This window comes from Zosterops lateralis (genome assembly GCF_965231275.1).
Source record: "Zosterops lateralis genome assembly, chromosome: 10".
NCBI lineage: Eukaryota > Metazoa > Chordata > Aves > Passeriformes > Zosteropidae > Zosterops > Zosterops lateralis.
This window is the reverse complement of record NC_139770.1, coordinates 12054585-12075461: the sequence shown is the minus strand read 5'-3', so window position 1 is coordinate 12075461 and position 20877 is coordinate 12054585. Positions and strand designations below refer to the sequence as shown.

The window sequence follows — 20877 nt, the reverse complement described above, 5'->3', positions numbered from 1 at the left end:
AATCCAGGGCATCCCTTTGGTCGCCCTGGAGGGTCAGGGTCCCTTGCAGAGATGTCTGGGACCCAAGCAAGAGGGTTTGAAACCTGTACAGGGGGGTTTGAAACCTGTACAGGTGGGTCTGGGATCTGTACAGGGGGGTTGTAGACTCTGGCACAGAGCCCAGGAAGACACTGTCCTTGATTTCAGTCCATGGGAAAGGCTTCCAACACTGAGAGAGGAATTGCAAGTCTCACGAGTGAGAAGGACGATAGTTTAGCTTACCACAGGGTGGAAAATTCTGTAATTTTGGGTTTTTAGAATGGAGGTGAATGAAAGCAAGATGGTGAATTTTGGGCGGTGCCCTGGGTTCTTCTTCATCTCCAAGACGGAGAATTTTGTGTGGTGCCCTGGGTTCTTCTTTGTCTCCATTTTCTGCTGTGACGGTGGCACAAAGTAGATCAAGGACACTGCGTCAGAAATGACCTGTTTAGTATAGGTAGTAGGTATTGGTATGTAATTGTAAATAAGGGATACGTAATAATCACTATAAAGGGCAGCAATGTTGCATCAGAGGGGGAGTCGCCTGGTGCCCAAGATGCTGCACAGACCTTGGCTCGTGAGAGAAAATTGTAAGATAAGCAACAATAAACAAAGCAAGAAACCTTGAGAAACAAGAACTTGAAGACTCCATTTTATTTTTGTGTCTAGATTAGGGCTTTTCAAAAGGCAAAAGATTCTAAACCACATGAATCACAAGAAATCAACTCAAGACTCCCCCTGCTTTGCTCTGAGCTCTCCCTGACAGCCCATCAGATGCAGAACATCTTGAAGAAGATCTTTCCATGACAGAGCTTCACAATAGCACTGGCAGCACCGGGGAAAACGATACTTGCTAGGATAGTTCCTGCTACAGTATAAGCAACTATTTTTCTGACCTGTAAAGGGAAAGTAAAACACAGGCTGGAAATATGAGGAGTACTTAAATTTATACCCTATCACCATGATAGAAACAGCAGGGATAATCAGGGTAAATAAATCAGGGAGAGACATGTGCCCCATTAGCAGAAGGGGTAACACCCAGGTTTGTACCCCAGGAGGTGGCACTGAGTGAGAGGGCACTGCCAGGGTGCAGACAGACCACAGTGACCCTGCAGGTCCAGGGGCTCTGGGGAGGCCAGAGGCAGCGCTGGTTTGGAGCCCCCAGCTGGGACTTGGCTGTCCCCATGCAGGCTGCAGGCTGTGTCCCAGTCCCCGGCTCACAGCTCACAGCCAGGAGCTGCTCTGGGAGGCACCCAGGGGCTCACCCCTGTGTCACTCACCTGGTCAGAGCGTCTTTTTCCATATCGGAGCTCTGTCACAAAGTGCTCACAGTTGTTTGTAAGCACATCATATGGCACCTCCTTGTCAATCCATTGCTTAGCCAGCCAGATGATCTTGTCCACGGAGTAAGGAGTATAGGAGCGATCATACTTGTTGTTGACAGTCCATTTATTTTTTACAGCCACATCCTCCAGGAGTTCCTTTTTCACCTTGGCCTTTCCGGCAAGTACAAATGCCATGTTCCGCAACGAGGATGGCAATTCTTTATCTGGGTAAGCCAAGGAGGAGGTAAGAGAGACCCACAGACCATCTCAAGCCCCTCCAGGATCTCAGATGGGTTTCTGACTGCTCCTGGAAAAGTCAGCTACACACACAGGGCCACCAGTAACAGCCCATGGAAGGAGACAGGGCTCTTGGGGCATCCCAACACCCACTCGGCCCCTGCCAGGCTGCAGCTGCCTTACCTTCAGGTGCGACGTGGATGACATATCCATCCCCCAAGTAGAGGGCCCAGTGCTGGTAACCCGGCCGGTAGATCTCGATCAGGTCCCCAGGTTTAGGGTCGTGACAATTGTCCTTTCCCATCCCAGGAGCGTGCAGTGAGGAGGTGCAGCAGGTGTATTGGGGCGGGCTGAGCGCAGGGCAGAGCGCAGCGGGGAGGCTCGGGCTGTGCAGGGGCAGGCGGCGGGAGCGCAGGCACGGAGGGTGTCAGTGCCGGGCGCTCGGGGCCGCTGCCGCCCGCCGGCGCAGGGCGAGGCACCGAACGGCCCCGCTCCCCGCCAGCGCATCCGCCCGAGGCCGAGGCCGGGCCGGGCGGGTGTCCGGCTGCTGCCGCCGTCCCCGCCTGCCCCCGCCCGCCCGCCCGCCCGCGGTGCCCGCGCTCCCCTCCCGGCCGCGCTCCCTTCGGGGCTCCGCTGCTGCCGGGGCCGGGCCGCGCCTGCCCGGGGGTGCCCGCGGGGCCGAGCCCGTGCCCAGGCTCTGGGGCACCTCGGGCCGCCCGGCAGAGCCGCGCCCGCCGCCGGCAGCCTGGAGGGGCCGCATCCTGCTGGCAAACGCCCGCTCCATCCCCGAGCCCCGCTCACCTCAGCGCCTGTCCCGCTGCTGCCGTGGCCGCGCTGCCGGGCCCGCTGCTCCCGCTATAAATACCTTGTTAGAGGCCCCTACAGCAATCTTTCCGAGGTCACTGCCTCCGAGGCGCGCCCCTGGCACCACCCGTCACCTGTAGCGATAAGGCTTCGCTCACCAGGGTAGTGGCAAAAGCACTCCTCGAGTGGTAAACGTTATCTAGTTGCCAGGGAATCCGGGGCCACCACCTCCTTAATGGGAGACTCTATTCTCGAGTCATCCTCCTGTCCAATGATGGGCAACGGCCCTGACCCTGCACCCTGTCACTCCACCAGACGTTTTCTTGCAGAACAACCACCACTGGATCATGCTTAAAACCTGGCTTGGAGACCAGTTAAACGCTTGGTACCAAAAATGGCACATCATGCTGCAGAGGGGTCTCTAATGGCCGAATGTGGATGCAAATAGCTTTGCAGCAAAAACCTGATGGATTAGGTTTATGTTAACCTCACCCACAAACACAGTGAAGGGCACCAGGTTGCACAATGCTGGGCCGTCCCTGGCTTGCTCTGAATCAGCCCAGGTTTCCATCCTCTGATGTGCACCACATTCAGATGCTTGAAATCTCTACAAAAGCCCTGCCATTTAGAGACTGGCTGTGCCCATGGCCCTGGTCATTTTCAAGGATATTTCTCTCAGGTGCTGGGAAAAGAACAGCTTTGACTCTATTCCATGGCAACTGCAGGTCTTGGGCCTTGCCAGTACCTCCTACAAAGGCTCAAAATGCCGCAAGTGATGGATTCTGCTGCTTCTGCTCTCACTCTCACCATGTGGTTCATGCAGTATTTCACCAAATCCTGCCAATGCACCCACCAGGCTCCATGGAAAGGCAGCCGATAAAGAGCAACATCACCTTGACTGCAAAGAGAAGCACAATACAGTTGCAAAGTTCTGCATTCTGTGAAATATTACAGATTTCAAGAACAAGAAGACAATTCCGCAGATAAAATAATGCCAGTTCTCTTGTACTGCAGGGTCAAGTAGAGATGTGAGAGTTCCATACGCTGCCCTCACAGAGCACTCCCCGTGTTGGGGTGTGCAGAGAGAATGCTCTGAGTGCAGAAAGGTTAAAGCTCACAGGTTGCTGTATAGCCCCATAATAGCCTAGCCATGAAAGAAGATTCAATTCCATTTCCAGGAATCCAAAAACAAGTTTCAGATTCATTTTGATTAGCATATGTTTTCCTGTACTAAAGCAAAGAACTTTATTCAGATGTAATAACAAAGGGCAGTACAAAATGCAACTGGAAATCTTGGCTTGGTTATTTCAAACATTGTAAAACTGATGATAAAAAGCCGTGAAATATTTCCTTGTTTAACTTTCCTTTAATGCAAAGCTTTTGGTTTCCTGCTAAATCTACTTTTTCTCAAGCCACAAGTTTTTCACTTGAACTCCACTGATTCCCTCCCTGATGGGGCTGGCAGGGCACTGCGTGAGTGGCTGCCTGGTGCTTTCTTGCTGGCTGAGGTTAATCCTGGACAACCTGTTCAGAGCACACAAAACCAGCCAGCCTCTCACTGACAGCTCTTCTGCTCCCACCTGTCCCTGCAGTCCAGGCAGTTGCATGTAGGAAAAGCAACTCAGGATTGTGTGTCTCACAGGTGGGATGCAGGTGACCTGGTTCCAAACACTTATGTCAGGTACTCCAGGTAAAGGACAATAAATCACACTTCCCCTGCACAGTTTTCTTCCAAGCCAATCCACAGGTCAGCTTTGTGACAAGGAAGCAGCGTGGCTCTGTACACTGGGAGATGAAGCCTTGGTGCCTCACAGCTCATTCTTTCCATCCCTCACCCCCAGCGCTGCAGAGACCCTGGCTTTGCCTTCCTGCTGCCTGGGGGAAGATTGAGCTGGTGCTCTAGAACACTTACGAACGCTTTTGAATCCACATTTGGTCACAGAAGTTACAATCTCCCCAGCTCTGGCAGGCAAAGGCTCCTGTCTGCTCTTGCCATTCTTTATGCCCTTCAGTGTTCAGGCAGCTCAAAGAGCAGAATCCTAGAATGGGTTGGAAGGGACCATAGGAATCATCTGTCAGTCTTGCTCAGGTCCAATGCCAGCAATCACTGCTCCTACAGGGGTGAAGGAGGAACCTTTGATGGCACAGTGGAACAAAGAGCTGAGAGACAGAGCCAGCTGGGGTTTTTGTCAGATATGCCAGGGAAGGGAACAATTTGTAGGCAGAGAAAAAGTGAGCAGAACACCTAGAGGCCAAAATCAGGCCACTCCTGTAGAACATTGAAGGATACAGCCTATAAGACCTTCCCTTCCTTTCTATCCCCTGGCCTCCCAGGAGCTGCCCAGTTTAGGCAGCACAAGCACGGTCTCCAAGACACTGCACATGCCCTCCCTGTACTTTTGCAAACCTGGCAAGCTGGGCTTTCCCACCTACACAGGTCTTCAGCTGGAAAACCCAATAAACTCTCAGCAATCCCTTTTTTTTACTACATTTGACTTTTATTTGACATGTTCAGAAAGTTAAGGTTAAAATTGCAAATACACAGAAAGAGCCTACAGGAACTAGCTGATAAAAACAGGAGGAAAAGCCTGCACCAGTCCTCAGCAAAGCACTGGAGGGGCAGTGTGGGAGAAAGGAAGACAAGGGATAAACTTCTTGCAATTGCTCTCAGACTACCACCAAAATCATCACAGGCCATGAAATAAAGGCAGATGTGGCTAGCAGGATCCTGCTGCTGGGGTCGTGTTGGATGGTGAAAATCTTGACTTGTTATTTCCAACTGGAATGGAAAGTGTGGCTGAGCATTTCCTCTTGCACATAAACCTGTACTCAAAAGATAAAAGAGGATTTTAGGGCAAAATATGAGTTTAGTTTTCTTACAGTTTATTAAGGTTTATTTAATGTTCCTGGCATGGGTTTGGGAGAGTGTATCAAGGATTTCAGTTGGTAGTAAAGCTACCGGCTCAGTGTGATCGTCAGGGCTTTTCCTCCTCTCCTGATAGTCCTCTACCCGCCGCGGGTAATCAAGGATTTCCCTCTCCTCTATCCGCCGCGGGTAATCAAGGATTTCCCTCTCCGCATTCTGAGGTACTTCTGCTGGCGTGGTTGGAGCTCTCCTCGCTCTTTTTTTCTCCAACAGCTTGGTCCAAGTGCTCCGGATAATAAAGAGCAAAGTAACTGCAGATAATATTGCTGGACCATAAATTTTATTTCTGACCTATAAAAGGGGAAGTAAAACACAGGGTGGAAACATTAGGTGCACTTATATTTATTCACCCCCAGAAAAGTAATATAGAAAAGGCAGGGATAATCAGGGTAAAGAAATCAGGGAGCGACGTGTGCCCCATAAACAGAATTTGCAACACCCAGGATTGTACCCCAGTACAGTAGGAGGGCACTGCCAGGGTGCAGACAGACCACAGTGACCCTGCAGGTCCAGGGGCTCTGGGGAGGCCAGAGGCAGCGCTGGTTTGGAGCCCCCAGCTGGGACTTGGCTGTCCCCATGCAGGCTGTGTCCCAGTCCCCGGCTCACAGCTCACAGCCAGGAGCTGCTCTGGGAGGCACCCAGGGGCTCACCCCGTGTCACTCACCTGCTCAGAGATTTCTTCATCATAGCGGAGCAGTGTCACAAGGTGCTCACAGTTCTTCCAGAATACACTATATGGAATCTCCATGTCAATTAAACTCTCAGCATTCTGGATGATCTATTCAACTGGGAGAGGAGTGTAGGAGCGATCATACTTGTTGTTGACACGCCAGTAATCACCTTTCACATCCTTCAGAACGTCCTTCAGAGCCTCCTTCTTCACCTTGGCTTTTCCAAATAAATATGGAGGGCGGACGACTGACACAAATACAAGTCAAGGACTAAGTCAAGGAGGAGATAAGGCAGGCAGACAAACTCTCTCTGGACCCTCCAAGACCTCAGATGTGTTTCTGACTAAATCTCACCTGCACGTGCAGGATGCACCAGCCGCACAGGCAAGTAGAAAGCGGTTCTGGCACAGCCCAACACCCACTGAGGTCCCTGACGTCCTGCCCCAGCCTTACCTACATCGCTCACGTGGATGACATGTTCATTCTCCACGCAGATGGCCCAGTGCTGGTAAATGCCTCGGTCGATCTCGATCAGGTCCCCAGGCTGGGGATGGTGACAATTGTGCTGTCCCATCCCAGGAGCGTGCAGTGAGGAGGTGCAGCAGGTGTATTGGGGCGGGCTGAGCGCAGGGCAGAGCGCAGCGGGGAGGCTCGGGCTGTGCAGGGGCAGGCGGCGGGAGCGCAGGCACGGAGGGTGTCAGTGCCGGGCGCTCGGGGCCGCTGCCGCCCGCCGGCGCAGGGCGAGGCACCGAACGGCCCCGCTCCCCGCCAGCGCATCCGCCCGAGGCCGAGGCCGGGCCGGGCGGGTGTCCGGCTGCTGCCGCCGTCCCCGCCTGCCCCCGCCCGCCCGCCCGCCCGCGGTGCCCGCGCTCCCCTCCCGGCCGCGCTCCCTTCGGGGCTCCGCTGCTGCCGGGGCCGGGCCGCGCCTGCCCGGGGGTGCCCGCGGGGCCGAGCCCGTGCCCAGGCTCTGGGGCACCTCGGGCCGCCCGGCAGAGCCGCGCCCGCCGCCGGCAGCCTGGAGGGGCCGCATCCTGCTGGCAAACGCCCGCTCCATCCCCGAGCCCCGCTCACCTCAGCGCCTGTCCCGCTGCTGCCGTGGCCGCGATCCCGGCCCGCTATAAATACCGTTAGAGGCGATTGCACAATCTTTCCGAGGTCAGTGCCCTGCAGCCGCACCTCTGGCATCACCTGTCACCTGCAGCGATAAGGCTCTGCTCCCTGGGATAGTGCCAAAAGAACTCGTTGGATGGAAAACGTGATCTTCTTGTCGGGGAACTCGGGCTGCCATCACCTCCTTATGGGGACACTCTATTTTCGAGTCATCCTCCTGTCCAATGATGGGCAACAGCCCTGCCCCTGCACCCTGTCACCCCAATGGGCATTTTCTTGCAGAACAACCACCACTGGATCATGCTTAAAACCTGGCTTGGAGACCAGTTAAACGCTTGGTACCAAAAATGGCAGAGGATGCTGCAGAGGGGTCTCTAATGGCCTAATGTGAATGCAAAAGGCTTTGCAGCAAAAACCTGATGGATTAGACTTATGATAACCACACCCACAAACGCAGTGAAGGGCACCAGGTTGCACAATGCTGGGCCGTCCCTGGCTTGCTCTGAATCAGCCCAGGTTTCCATCCTCTGATGTGCACCACATTCAGATGCTTGAAATCTCTACAAAAGCCCTGCCATTTAGGGACATGCTGTGTCCCTGTCCCTGATCATTGTCAAGGATATTTCTCTCAGGTGCTGGGAAAAGAACAGCTTTGACTCTATTCCATGGCAACTGCAGGTCTTGGGCCTTGCCAGTACCTCCTACAAAGGCTCAAAATGCCGCAAGTGATGGATTCTGCTGCTTCTGCTCTCACTCTCACCACGTGGTTCATGCAGTATTTCACCAAATCCTGCCAATGCACCCACCAGGCTCCATGGAAAGGCAGCCAATAAAGAGCAACATCACCTTGACTGCAAAGAGAAGCACAATACAATTGCAAAGTTCTGCATTCTGTGAAATATTACAGATTTCAAGAACAAGAAGACAATTCCGCAGATAAAATAATGCCAGTTCTCTTGTACTGCAGGGTCAAGTAGAGATGTGAGAGTTCCATACGCTGCCCTCACAGAGCACTCCCCGTGTTGGGGTGTGCAGAGAGAATGCTCTGAGTGCAGAAAGGTTAAAGCTCACAGGTTGCTGTATAGCCCCATAATAGCCTAGCCATGAAAGAAGATCAATTCCATTTCCAGGAATCCAAAAACAAGTTTCAGATTCATTTTGATTAGCATATGTTTTCCTGTACTAAAGCAAAGAACTTTATTCAGATGTAATAACAAAGGGCAGTACAAAATGCAACTGGAAATCTTGGCTTGGTTATTTCAAACATTGTAAAACTGATGATAAAAAGCCGTGAAATATTTCCTTGTTTAACTTTCCTTTAATGCAAAGCTTTTGGTTTCCTGCTAAATCTACTTTTTCTCAAGCCACAAGTTTTTCACTTGAACTCCTCTGATTCCCTCCCTGATGGGGCTGGCAGGGCACTGCGTGAGTGGCTGCCTGGTGCTTTCTTGCTGGCTGAGGTTAATCCTGGACAACCTGTTCAGAGCACACAAAACCAGCCAGCCTCTCACTGACAGCTCTTCTGCTCCCACCTGTCCCTGCAGCCCAGGCAGTTGCATGTAAGAAAAGCAACTCAGGATTGTGTGTCTCACAGGTGGGATGCAGGTGACCTGGTTCCAAACACTTATGCCAGGTGCTCCAGGTAAAGGACAATAAATCACACTTCCCCTGCACAGTTTTCTTCCAAGCCAATCCACAGATCAGCTTTGTGACAAGGAAATAGCATGGCTCTGTACACTGGGAGATGAAGCCTTGGTGCTTCACAGCTCATTCTTTCCATCCCTCAGCCCCAGCACTGCAGAGACCCTGGCTTTGCCTTCCTGCTGCCTGGAGGAAGATTGAGCTGCTGCTGGGACTTTGAACGCTTTAGAATCAACATTTTATCCCTGAAGTGACCACGGCCTCAGCTTTTTGAGGCAAAGGCTCCTGGCTGCCTTTGTAATTCTTTAAGCCCCTCAGTGTTCAGGCTGCTCAAGGAGTAGAATTATAGAATGGTTTGAGAGTTGGAAGGGATCATAAAAATCATCTGTCAGGCTTGCTAAGTTCCAATGCAATCACTTCACTTATGGGAGTGAAGAGGGGGAAAACTTTGATAGCACAGTGGAACTCAGAGCTGACAGAGGAAAAGGCAGCTGGAGCTTTTCTGTCCCACCTCCCCACACTGGGGGTCTGCTGCTGCTAAAGAGAGCCAAAAGAGCCAGAGAGAGGAACAATTTGTAGGCAGGGAAAAACTGAGCAAAACACCATCGCACCAAAATCAGAATGACCCTGTAAAACACTGTAGGATACAGCCTGTACAACCTGCTCTTCCCTCCCATTTCCCGACCTCCCAGGAGCTCCTCAGTGTAGGCAGCACAAGCTGCCTAAGGTTTCAGGACATGGCACATGCCCTGCCTATGCTTTTACAGACCTGGCAGCCAGGGCTTTCCCACTTAGTGGATTGGTGAATCTTAGTGATTTTTTTCTCCATTGTCATCGTGAAGATGCAGGGAGTAAGAGAGAGTGATTTCCTTGAGTTAGATGGTGAGTGAATGAGTCCTTTGAAAGAAGTGGCTGATAGCCCTGGCACACCAATGGGATCATTTTGGGAGGGGAATGGGGGGGCTTGGCAGTTTTGTAGTTGGTGGTGCTCTCTCGTGCTTGGGGATGTGGAGCCGTCGTGCGGTGTGGTGGGCAATGGTGTGCTCTGTGCCAGGACTTGGTTGTGCTGTCAGTCAGCAAACAATGTGTCTGTGACTGTACTGTACGTTGGCAGCACGGTGTGTCTGTGGCTGCACTGTAAGTTGGCAGCATTGTGTGTCTGTGGCTGCACTGTAAGTTGGCAGCACGGTGTGTCTGTGGCTGCACTGTAAGTTGGCAGCACGGTGTGTCTGTGGCTGCACTTCCCACCCGTGCCGCTGCTGCTGGGCGCATCCCGCGCGGCTGCCCAGGCTAGAGCTGCTGGGGATCATCTTGAAGAGTGATGTTCCTGATTTAGCATATCTTAATGGGATGGCAGGGAGGAGCAAGGCTGAATTGTTAAACTCGCACGTAAAGCTATACATAGATAAAAGAGGACTTTAGGGAAATATGATTTGGATTTCAGACATTTTATTAAGGCTGATTTAATGTTTACAGCAAGGATGGCAGAGCTGGTAATCAGCCTGGATGGCAGGTGTAGCAAAAGGTGACCTGTGGCCATTGTGGTCAGGGGCACCCACTGCCTTGCTCTGAGCACTCCTGACAGCCCATCAGTAGCACTAGTTTCTGGATGTGCCCTTGGACACTGCCGCTGCAACAATAGCACCAACAGCACCAAGAATGTTGACTGTTGCTGCTGCAGTAGTGCCAACAACTGCTTTTGTGGCCTATAAAAGGGAAAGCAAAACACAGGCTGGAAATATAAGGAGCATTTGTATTTACTGCCCCCCCGCATGATAATGTAGCAACGGCAGGGATAGTCAGGGTAAAGAAATCAGGGAGAGACATTTGCCTCATTAGCAGAAGGGGTAACACCCAGGTTTGTAACCCAGGAGGTGGCACCCAGTGAGAGGGCACTGCCAGGGTGCAGACAGACCACAGTGACCCTGCAGGTCCAGGGGCTCTGGGGAGGCCAGAGGCAGCGCTGGTTTGGAGCCCCCAGCTGGGACTTGGCTGTCCCCATGCAGGCTGCAGGCTGTGTCCCAGTCCCCGGCTCACAGCTCACAGCCAGGAGCTGCTCTGGGAGGCACCCAGGGGCTCCCCCCGTGTCACTCACCTGGTCACTGAGTTCTTGTCCATAGCTTTGTCACAAAGTGTTCACAGTTGCGGCTAAGAACATTATATGGCACCTCCCTGTCAATCCAGCGCTCAGCACGCCAGATGATCTCCTTCACAGGGAGAGGAGTGTGGGAGCGATCATACTTGTTGTTGACACGCCAGGTATCATTTCTGGCCACCTCCTTCAGGACCTGCTTCTTCACCCTGGCCCTTGTGGCGGATATTGATGAGCTGCTACCCAAAACTGATTGGCCTCCTTCATCTGGAGAAGTCAGGGAAGAGATAAGGCAGGCTGATCATGTTTGGCCCCTCCAGGATCTCAGATGGGTTTCTGACTGCTCCTGGAAAAGCCAGCTACACACACAGAGTCCAGCACCAGTCCATGGAAGGAAACAGAGCTCTTGGGGCATCCCAACACCCACTCGGCACCTTGCCTGGCTGCTCTAAAGGCTGCTGCAGACCATGTGGTGATCACTGGCTTCTCAGCACCTCTGACAGATCAGGCAAGGCAGGAAACACCAGGATAAATATGAAGTTAGAGGACACCTAAACCCTAAGGGGAAAAAAACATGTCAGGGTTTTTGAATTGGGATTAGAGCATTTTACAGGTGTCAGGGAACCACCAGGGAGGTCTAATCCTGCCTTGTTTCAGTGGAACGATAAATACTGCCAAGGCAGCCCATTGCTTTTTCTTGCAGATAATGGCGAATGCTCCTATCTTTGGCAGGATGTCTCCTGGCCAGAAGTCCAGCCTTGTTGAAGGATTTCAGAATTCAAGTAAAGTTCCCTTTTGTTTTCTTCTGGAACCAAACCAATAATGTATTTTCTTGAAGTGTGATTGTCCCATCTAGTGCTGCTCCAGGCTGATCTTTCCCACCTTCCCTTTCTGCACAAGCAATCCCTCTTTGCATCCTTTGCAGCTGCTTCTCTGCCAGTTCCCTAACAGGCATCCCTCTGCATCTGGAGTACCAGGACTCCTCACTCAGACAGAGCCTCTCTCCAGCACAGCACAGAAGGCAGCACTAAATGAGGCTGAGAGAAAAACACCAGGGCAGATCCCACATTTACTAATAGCCCCAACTCCAGCAACTCCTGCACAGTGGCTGTTGCTGTCCTGCAGCCCAGCAGAGCTGAAAACAACCTGGCATAGTTTGGGTGTTTGACCCTAAAGATGATCCTCCAGGTCGCCCAGAGGAAAGCTTTGTCCCTCAACCATGATTCTCACTAATCATGGATATTGCATTTTAAGCATAAACAAGACATGACACCTTTCTGAAAAAGCAACAGTTCATTATTTATTAATTATGAGGTGGAAGGATGTTTTTCCATCTTGTGACTGCCATGGATTTCAGGCTTTGAAAATGATCCATGCAGTGATATCACTGTTAGAACAGGATGTGTCTGTGGCCTCATCTTTCACCTCCCAAGTTCCCAACCTCCAGTGTCTGCTGGAGCTGATCAGGTGAGTTTGTTCACGGGGCACTGCTGCCTGCTCTGAGCTTGGTGTTTGGGGTTGTGAGTGGGAATGCACAGCTCTCACAGGTGCTGATTGACCAAACTTTATTCCTCAGGAACTGTAAAAACATAGAAGAATGGGGCCTTGAATTGGGTTTGATCCTCAAATTTCAGTACTGGGAGGATTTTTTGGGATATTAGGAGAGCTTTGTGCTTAGTAGCTAATATTTCTGGATGAAGTACAGAAGTGGAATCAAGTGAAAAGGCAAAATATAATGGTGAGCACAAATTAGATTTGCCTGCCATTACTTTTTTTTTTTTTAATTCCAGATGCTGCAGACAGTCATGGAGTAACAATGCCTTCTAACCAAATGTATGTGAAGATAATTACCTGTTTGTGTAGAAATGTGCTTGATTCCCAGAACTGTTGAGCAAATTAGTAATGTAAAGCAACAACAGCTTAATCTGGGTATTAAAATTCTAGCTGCAGAATAAAACAAAAGAAACAAACTGCTGCAAATGAAGGGTAGTTAAGTAGCTCTGCAATACCTTAAGGCAAAAGTATTTGTCTATGGAATTTGAACTGTTTTCTACTCTTCTGAGGGAGACTAAACATAGATCCTGAGCACAGAAACCATCTGCAGCACTAAACCTGCAGTACTGGAGCTGTAAGTAGGATTTGTGTTTTGAGCAGGGAAGATGGAGCTGCTGCTTTTGCTGTGGACACCTGACTATTTAGGTCCTGATTCAGTTTGTTGGTACCATTCTGGTGTTTCGGGTCAGTGTTGCACCCCCATTGTTTATCAGTACATGGTTCTCACCATAGGCTTTTTATCTTTATTGGTATCGCTCAGCAGGGGAAAAAGGACATACAGGCCTTCAAGTTTAACAAAGATCTGAAAAGCTGTATGATTACAGTCAGGGTGTGGATTGACTGTAGGAACCCTGAGAGTTGGGGAAAAGCCCCACAATACATCTTCTTCTCTTCCAAAAGAAGAAACAGAGCTAGAAGGGTCTGAGTACTGCCTGGCTGGCTGGTGGAGGCCAGGAAGAGAACTTGCTGTAAAATGGGGCTTTGGGAGAGCTGGGAAAAAACCCCCCAAAACCTTGAGAAAGAAGTCAGTGTCTCAGGCAGGTGAAGGAGGGTCGTGAGGAGAAATTACCATTGTGTATCACCAGTATGTGATGGTCCTCTAGAAACTTGATACATTAAAAGAAAGAGTGAAGGAAATTTGGGTATGGATTTACTCTGAGCTCTCTCCTTTGCCCCAGTCCATGTCTGTCTTGGAGGCACAGACCCACAGAGGGGGAAGGGCAGAGAGTAAAGTGAGATGCTGTGAATCTGCAAGGTTCATCCCAGGGCTGGTGCCAACAGGGTCCCCTGGTGGGTCACCATGTGGGGACAGCTTCCCCAGCCAGTAGTCCAGGGGCACCAACTTTGTCCGTATGCTCACTACACAAAGACTTTTCAACCTGGCATGAAGGGAAAAATCTGGCTGTCACTGCTAGTACTGTGTGCTGGGAGTGCATCATCTCACCTCAGGGTTTCAAGGGACATTGGAATCTGCAGGGAGAAGGGTGGAAAAACATTCAAATGCCACATTAACCCACAAATTCTGTGAATTAGCAAGGGCTTCAGTAGGATCCTGATATATTCCCTCTCCTGCCCTCCTCCCGGGGGCTCAGCTAGCTCAGTTATTAGCAGGATTTGAGAGAATTATATCAAGGACGAGGCAAGATATCTCAGAAGAGGCCCTTTCCCCAGGACATTTGTCCCAGGCGTTTATTCTTCGAGTTTCCAGGGGGGAAAGAGGGCGTACAAAGGGAGGGGAGACAATTTATAACCTCCCAGCTCAGAGGAGAGATAGCTGGACGACGGCCAATGGGGTCAAAGAAGGAAGTAAGGGTCATTCTAAGTGGTCAGGGAGTCCAGGGAGTCAGGAGGGAGAAACCATTTCCCTAGAGAATTACAACAGGATCCAGCTGGTGAGCTGGGCTTCCTATTCCTCATGGGGTTGCACCATGGCTGTGAGACTGCTGGTGGTGGCAAGACGTTCTGAAGTACCATTGGATGCAGAGTTTTTATTGCCAAAGCCTAAGGGCTAACACGTGTGAGTTTTCCAAATACCTCCTCTGAAGCAGGAAGGGTGCTGCCCATCTGAAAATGCAGGACAAGTGGCAGTGCCTGTGCCCATCCCCAGCCCCCTCTGCCCCACCCCGCTGCCCTCTCCAAGGTCTGGCCAAACAGCTCCACCAGGGAATAAAACAGCCTCTGGCCTGGTTTTTCTGGAATTCAACTTTTTCTTGAAAACTGATATCGGAAGCTGGCTTGTTCCCATTTTAGTCATAAGCAAAAAGACTCTCCCCATGTTCCAGAGCCAAACTGTATTGTGTATTATTCACATATATATATATATTTACACACACATATGCGTGTGTGTGTGTGTATATATATATATATATATATATATACACATATATATATACACACACACAAAAGTGAGTAGTGTACCATCACACAGAAATGAAACAGCAGGGCAGGAGGCCCAGAGAGGCATTTCAGTGGGGATGTTCCCAGATGCCAGGACTCAGCCAGGACTGTTTCCCTGCCTCTGCATGGATGCGTCACAGGGCAAGTGTGCCAGTGCAGACAGCTGTAGCACACATCTTTATAGCTGTGTCTTTCAAGCATTGAGGCCATTGTCCACCTGAGAGCCAAGATTTTGGCACTGACCAGAAAGCTAAGGAAATATTTTTTTGTTTTGTATTGTCTGTTTGTTGTTGTTTTTTGTTTGTTTCTTTTTTTTTTCTCCCTTTAATGTGTGTCTTTCACCCCTGTAATTGATACCTAGTTATGATAGCAGGCTGGACTGGAAAGAAGAGGGTATTGCTGTTTGCAGTTCCCTTTTCCTGGAGAGAGCAGGAACCAAATGTCTGAAATTACCTTTCAGACAGTGCTCTCCAGGAAACCAATGTGTCCCCCAGCAGCCCAGCGGGAAACGGTACCATAGTAAAGACACTGCAGCTGTGACTACTGTCTTCTGTCATCTGCATCATTGTGACCTGTGTTTTTCCCAAGGGAATACTCTTCTGGAAGCCCATCTACATGAACTGTGAGCTGGAGTGACGTGTACTCTGCAGAATCCTGTTCCTCACTCAGCCCTGGCTGGAGAGGCTGCTAGGAAGGGGATGTTGTGGATTTTTCTGTACCCACAGCAGTCACTGGCACATAAAATAATTGTTGGTCTTCGCAAGCTCCTCCCTCTCCACTTCAAAATGCTCTGCTTAAGTACCTCCCCCTTGAGTAAGGAGAAAGCAGAGATGAAAAGAGAGACTGCAGTTTCAAAAATGTGTGCCTCCATAAGATGGTGTGGTGGATTTAGTGCAGAAATATGTATTATTGTGAGCACAGAACACATGAGGGTCAGATGTATTTATTTTGAAATACACACATGAAATAGAATTCCTCTGAGATTCACAGCCTTACCTTGCCTGACTTCCATTCCTAGAGAAGAGAGAGAAAAGGTTGTGGTGATATCACTTTTAAAAACCTCTCTCCCCTTTTCTGTTTGAGTCCTTCAGAGATGATTTAGCCTGCCTACCCCTCAGTTGACTGAGACTTCTCTTGAAATTGCATCTTTTTGCTCCTGGATGACAGGGCAGGACTTTGCTTAATACAAGCAGAGTTGAGTTTCTTACGAGTTTTGTTAAAAGGCAGGTCCCAAGCCCATTTCACAGAGCATTGACCCCCTACAGAAGACAGGTAAGACCAGAAAGAAGCTGCAAGCAGTCAGGCTGAGATGTGGCAGGGGATTTATCAGCTGAGAAATCTGCACATGCTTCTCTGTGTTTTATCCTTGTTTTGCAAACACCCCTAGGAGAAAGCAAAGGGCAATTCCCTTGGGTTTAACACCCATTTAGCTCTGCCTCCTCTTCTCCACAGCGTCAGGAGTTTGCCAGGAAGCCCCTGGCAGCTGTTGACCCATCCTGGCAGCAAGGTTTAGGATGCTTAGCTCCCTTCTTTCCACCTCACAACCTCAAAGGAGCTGCTCAATTTTGGTACCATGAGCAGGGACTCTAAGACACTGCACATGCCTTACATGTCCCTTTGCAGTCCTGGCAACCAGAACTTTTCCACCTACTCAGGCCCACAGCAAGACTTTTATGTTACCTTTTCATAAAGCTAAGGCTAAAATCAATGATTCACAAAAAGAGCCCATAGGATGTAGCTGATAAAACCAGGATATGGGTGGAAAGCCTGCACCAGTCTTCAGAAAAGCACAAAAGGGGAAGTGTGTGGGGAGGGGCAAGAGGGGAAGGAAATGAAAATGTGCTTGCAAGTGCTTGTGGACTACCACAAAAATCATCCCAGACGATGAAATAAAAGGAGATGTGGCAACCAGACTATTGCTGCCAGGGGTCACCTTGAATGGTGACATCCTTGACTTATTATTTCCGATGGGATGGCAGGGAGAAGCAAGGCCAAACTTGCACACAAAGCTATCCTGAAATAGATAAAAGAGGATTTTAGGCATTATGAGTTTCGATTTCCAACATTTTATTGTGGCTTATTTAACATTTACACCAAGTGTACACAGTGGCTAGTCAGCCTGGATGGCAGGTGTAGCAAAAGCTGACCACTGACAGCTGTGGCCAGGGCTTCCCACTGCCTTGCTCTGAGCTCTTCCCGACAGCCCATCAGTAGCATTAGATTCTAAATGTGCCCTTGGACACTGCCGCCGCAAAAAGAGCACCAACAGCACCAAGAATGCCGACTGTTGCTGCTGCTGCAGCACTGCGAACAACTGCGTTTGTGGCCTATAAAAGGGAAAGCAAAACACAGGCAGGAAATATAAGGAGCATTTGTATTTACTGTCCCTCACCATAATAATGTAGCAAAGGCAGGGAGAGTCAGGGTAAATCAGGGAGAGACATGTGCCCCATTAGCAGGATTTGCAACACCCAGGACTGTACTTCTTGGAGGTGGCACTGAGTGAGAGGGCACTGCCAGGGTGCAGACAGACCACAGTGACCCTGCAGGTCCAGGGGCTCTGGGGAGGCCAGAGGCAGCGCTGGTTTGGAGCCCCCAGCTGGGACTTGGCTGTCCCCATGCAGGCTGCAGGCTGTGTCCCAGTCCCCGGCTCACAGCTCACAGCCAGGAGCTGCTCTGGGAGGCACCCAGGGGCTCCCCCCGTGTCACTCACCTGCTCAGAGCGTCTTTTTCCATAGCGGAGCATTGTCACAAAGTGCTCACAGTTACTGCCAAGCACATCATATGGCACCTCCCTGTCAATCCAGCGCTCGGCACGCCGGATGATCTCCTTCATAGGGAGAGGAGTGCGGGAGCGATCATACTTGTTGTTGACACGCCATTTATTGTTTCCCACCACCTCCTTCAGGTAGGAAATGATAAATGCCCTTCACCTTGGCCCTTGTGGCATATAGTGATGAGATGCCACCCGAAACTCCTTCATCTGGGGAAGCCAAGGAGTGGATAAGACAGGCTGGCCCTTCGGCTCCTCCAGGATCTCAGATGGGTTTCTGGCTGCTCCTGGAAAAGTCAGCTACACACACAGCGTCCAGCACCAGTCCATGGAGGGAGACAGAGCTCGTGAGGCAGGCCTGCCAGGCTGCATCAGCCTTACCTACAGGTGTCACGTCGATGACATGTCCATCCCCCACGTAGAGGGCCCAGTGGTGGTAAATCTCCCGGTCGATCTCGATCAGGTCCCCAGGCTGAGGGGGGTGGCAATTGTCCTTTCCCATCCCAGGAGCGTGCAGTGAGGAGGTGCAGCAGGTGTATTGGGGCGGGCTGAGCGCAGGGCAGAGCGCAGCGGGGAGGCTCGGGCTGTGCAGGGGCAGGCGGCGGGAGCGCAGGCACGGAGGGTGTCAGTGCCGGGCGCTCGGGGCCGCTGCCGCCCGCCGGCGCAGGGCGAGGCACCGAACGGCCCCGCTCCCCGCCAGCGCATCCGCCCGAGGCCGAGGCCGGGCCGGGCGGGTGTCCGGCTGCTGCCGCCGTCCCCGCCTGCCCCCGCCCGCCCGCCCGCCCGCGGTGCCCGCGCTCCCCTCCCGGCCGCGCTCCCTTCGGGGCTCCGCTGCTGCCGGGGCCGGGCCGCGCCTGCCCGGGGGTGCCCGCGGGGCCGAGCCCGTGCCCAGGCTCTGGGGCACCTCGGGCCGCCCGGCAGAGCCGCGCCCGCCGCCGGCAGCCTGGAGGGGCCGCATCCTGCTGGCAAACGCCCGCTCCATCCCCGAGCCCCGCTCACCTCAGCGCCTGTCCCGCTGCTGCCGTGGCCGGGCTTGGGGCTCGCTACTTCTGCAATAAATATCATGGCAGAGGAAATTACACGAATCCTGCCGGGCTCACTGCCAGCCACGCTCCGGAGCCGGCCCGTCCCGTCACACTCGACCCCCACTCTAAAGAACCCTGTGCTTCCAGTCGTAGTGCAAAGACCACCCGTTGATTGCAAAAATCTCTTCCTGTACCCGAGACAGTCGAGCTGCCGCCTCGTTGCAGTGAGCCTCCTTCCCCAGCGGGTCCTCCTGTCCAGTGATGGGCAACAGCACTAAACCTGTCATTCCACAGGACATTATCTTGCAGAACAAAACCTCTGGATGCTGATTAAAACCTGCCTTGGGTACCACTCAAACAGTCCATACCACAAATGCAGAGGATGGTGCAGAGGGATTTGAAATGGCCTTGTGTAAATGCAAAAGACTTTGCAGCACAAAGCATGGATTGCATTGATGTTAACCCACCTGCAAACAAAGTAAAGAGGGTTATGTGAGACCCTGCAGCCGTGCCCAGGGCTGCACGAAGTTGGGGCTTCAGCCCAAGTTTGATCCTCTGAAGTGAACCGGATCCACATGGCTGAAATCCCTACAAAAGCCCTTCCATGTAGGGATGGGCTGTGCTTGTCCTTGCTGTGCCTCAGAGCACATACAAGGATATTTTTCTCAGTTTTTGGGAAAAAACTGCCTTGATTGTACACATGGCCAACTGTAAAACCACCTAATTGGTTTAGCTGTGAAAAAAAAAAAAATTCATTTCCAGGAATCCGAAAAGGAGTTTCAGTTTTGGTTTGATTATTACATGTTTTCCTGGAAAAAAAATAAAAAAATAAAATTTGGGGATGTAATAAGAGGGCAGCAGAAAAACAATAAAAATTCTGCCTTGATTATTTCAAACATTGAAAAACTAATGTTTAAAAAGGCACTGAATTAATTTTTTGGTTTTTTTTTCTTGTGGCACAGCTTTTGGTTTACCAATTAAACCAACTTGTTCTCAAGCCACAGGTTTTTCACTGCAACTCCGATTCCCTCTCAGATGGGGCTGGCAGGGGGAGAGTGAACAGCTGCCTGGTGCTTTCTTGCTGGCTGAGGTTAATCCTGGACAACCTGTTCAGAGCACACAAAACCAGCCAGCCTCTCACTGACAGCTCTTCTGCTCCCACCTGTCCCTGCAGTCCAGGCAGTTGCATGTAAGAAAAGCAACTCAGGATTGTGTGTCTCACAGGTGGGATGCAGGTGACCTGGTTCCACACACTTATGCCAGGTACTCCAGGTGAAGGACAACAAATCACACTTCCCCTGCACAGTTTTCTTCCAAGCCAATCCACACCTCAGCTTTGTGACAAGGAAACAGCATGGCTCAGTACATTGGGAGACACTTTTTAGTCAGGTAAAAACTGAGCAAAACACCATCATGCCAAAATCAGAGCACTCCTGTAAAACTCTGAGGGATACAGCTTATAAGACCTGAACTTCCCTCTGACCTCCCAACCTCCCAGGAGCTTGTTATAAATGCAATGGCAAATATCAGATTAATAAAAAGACAATTTATTAATAACAGAATATCGAACACCAGCAAAATGAGAAAACCACAAATTAGGAAATTAGCAGCGCTGCGCCAGGTGGATAGGGGTCCGCACACCAGGGTACAAGACGCCCAAATCCACGCTGTGCAGTTCTCAGTCCACCATTTTATAGGATTTTTTTGCCCTTAGGCAGTCCAGGTGTCCAGGGTGGGCTGAATAGTCCGAATTTCTTTTCGATGGCCTTCCCTGATCTTGTCAAGTCCCGTTGATCCATTCCGGGAAGGTTCTTTCTTATGCCAATTATACAGGTCAGTCTTATGTTGATTTCAGTTTGCATATCGTGCCAGGGTGTTGATGAAATCTGCATCGTCGTCAAGAAGGAATTCTCCTTGCATTGGCGAGGAAGTGATTCTTATCGGGGCTGGCTAGCGTCTTTGTTCAGTCTGATGATCCTTGTCCTGTTTCACAACTGAAGCCGTGCAGGCTGGGGGGGAACAATTTGCTTCCTACTGGATTTTACATTTTATTAACATTGTTCTTATTATACATCGGATTATTATTTCATACATGAATTTTTACCCCAAATTTATCACAAGCTGATCAGTTTAGGCAGCAGAAGTACAGGCTCAAAGACACTGCACATGCCCTGCCTGCTCCTTTGCAGACATTGTAGCCAGGGCTTTCCCACCTACATAGAGCCTCAGCTGGAAAACCCTCAGCAGGACTTTTTTTTTTTTTTTGAGTTTTTTGAAAAGTTGAGGTCAAAATCACGGATATAC

At 50.9% G+C, this 20877-nt stretch overlaps 1 pseudogene across 1 annotated transcript; it reads right to left on the bottom strand.

Moving 5' to 3' along the window:
• Positions 1–16831: 16831 nt before the first annotated feature.
• Positions 16832–18050, bottom strand: LOC310913333 (phospholipase A and acyltransferase 1-like; annotated as a pseudogene). The gene is made up of 3 exons (XR_014592756.1): positions 17930–18050; positions 17489–17758; positions 16832–17102 (listed from the first exon to the last, which is right to left on the bottom strand). The product of XR_014592756.1 is annotated as a phospholipase A and acyltransferase 1-like (transcript).
• Between the last annotated feature and the right edge of the window lie 2827 nt (positions 18051–20877).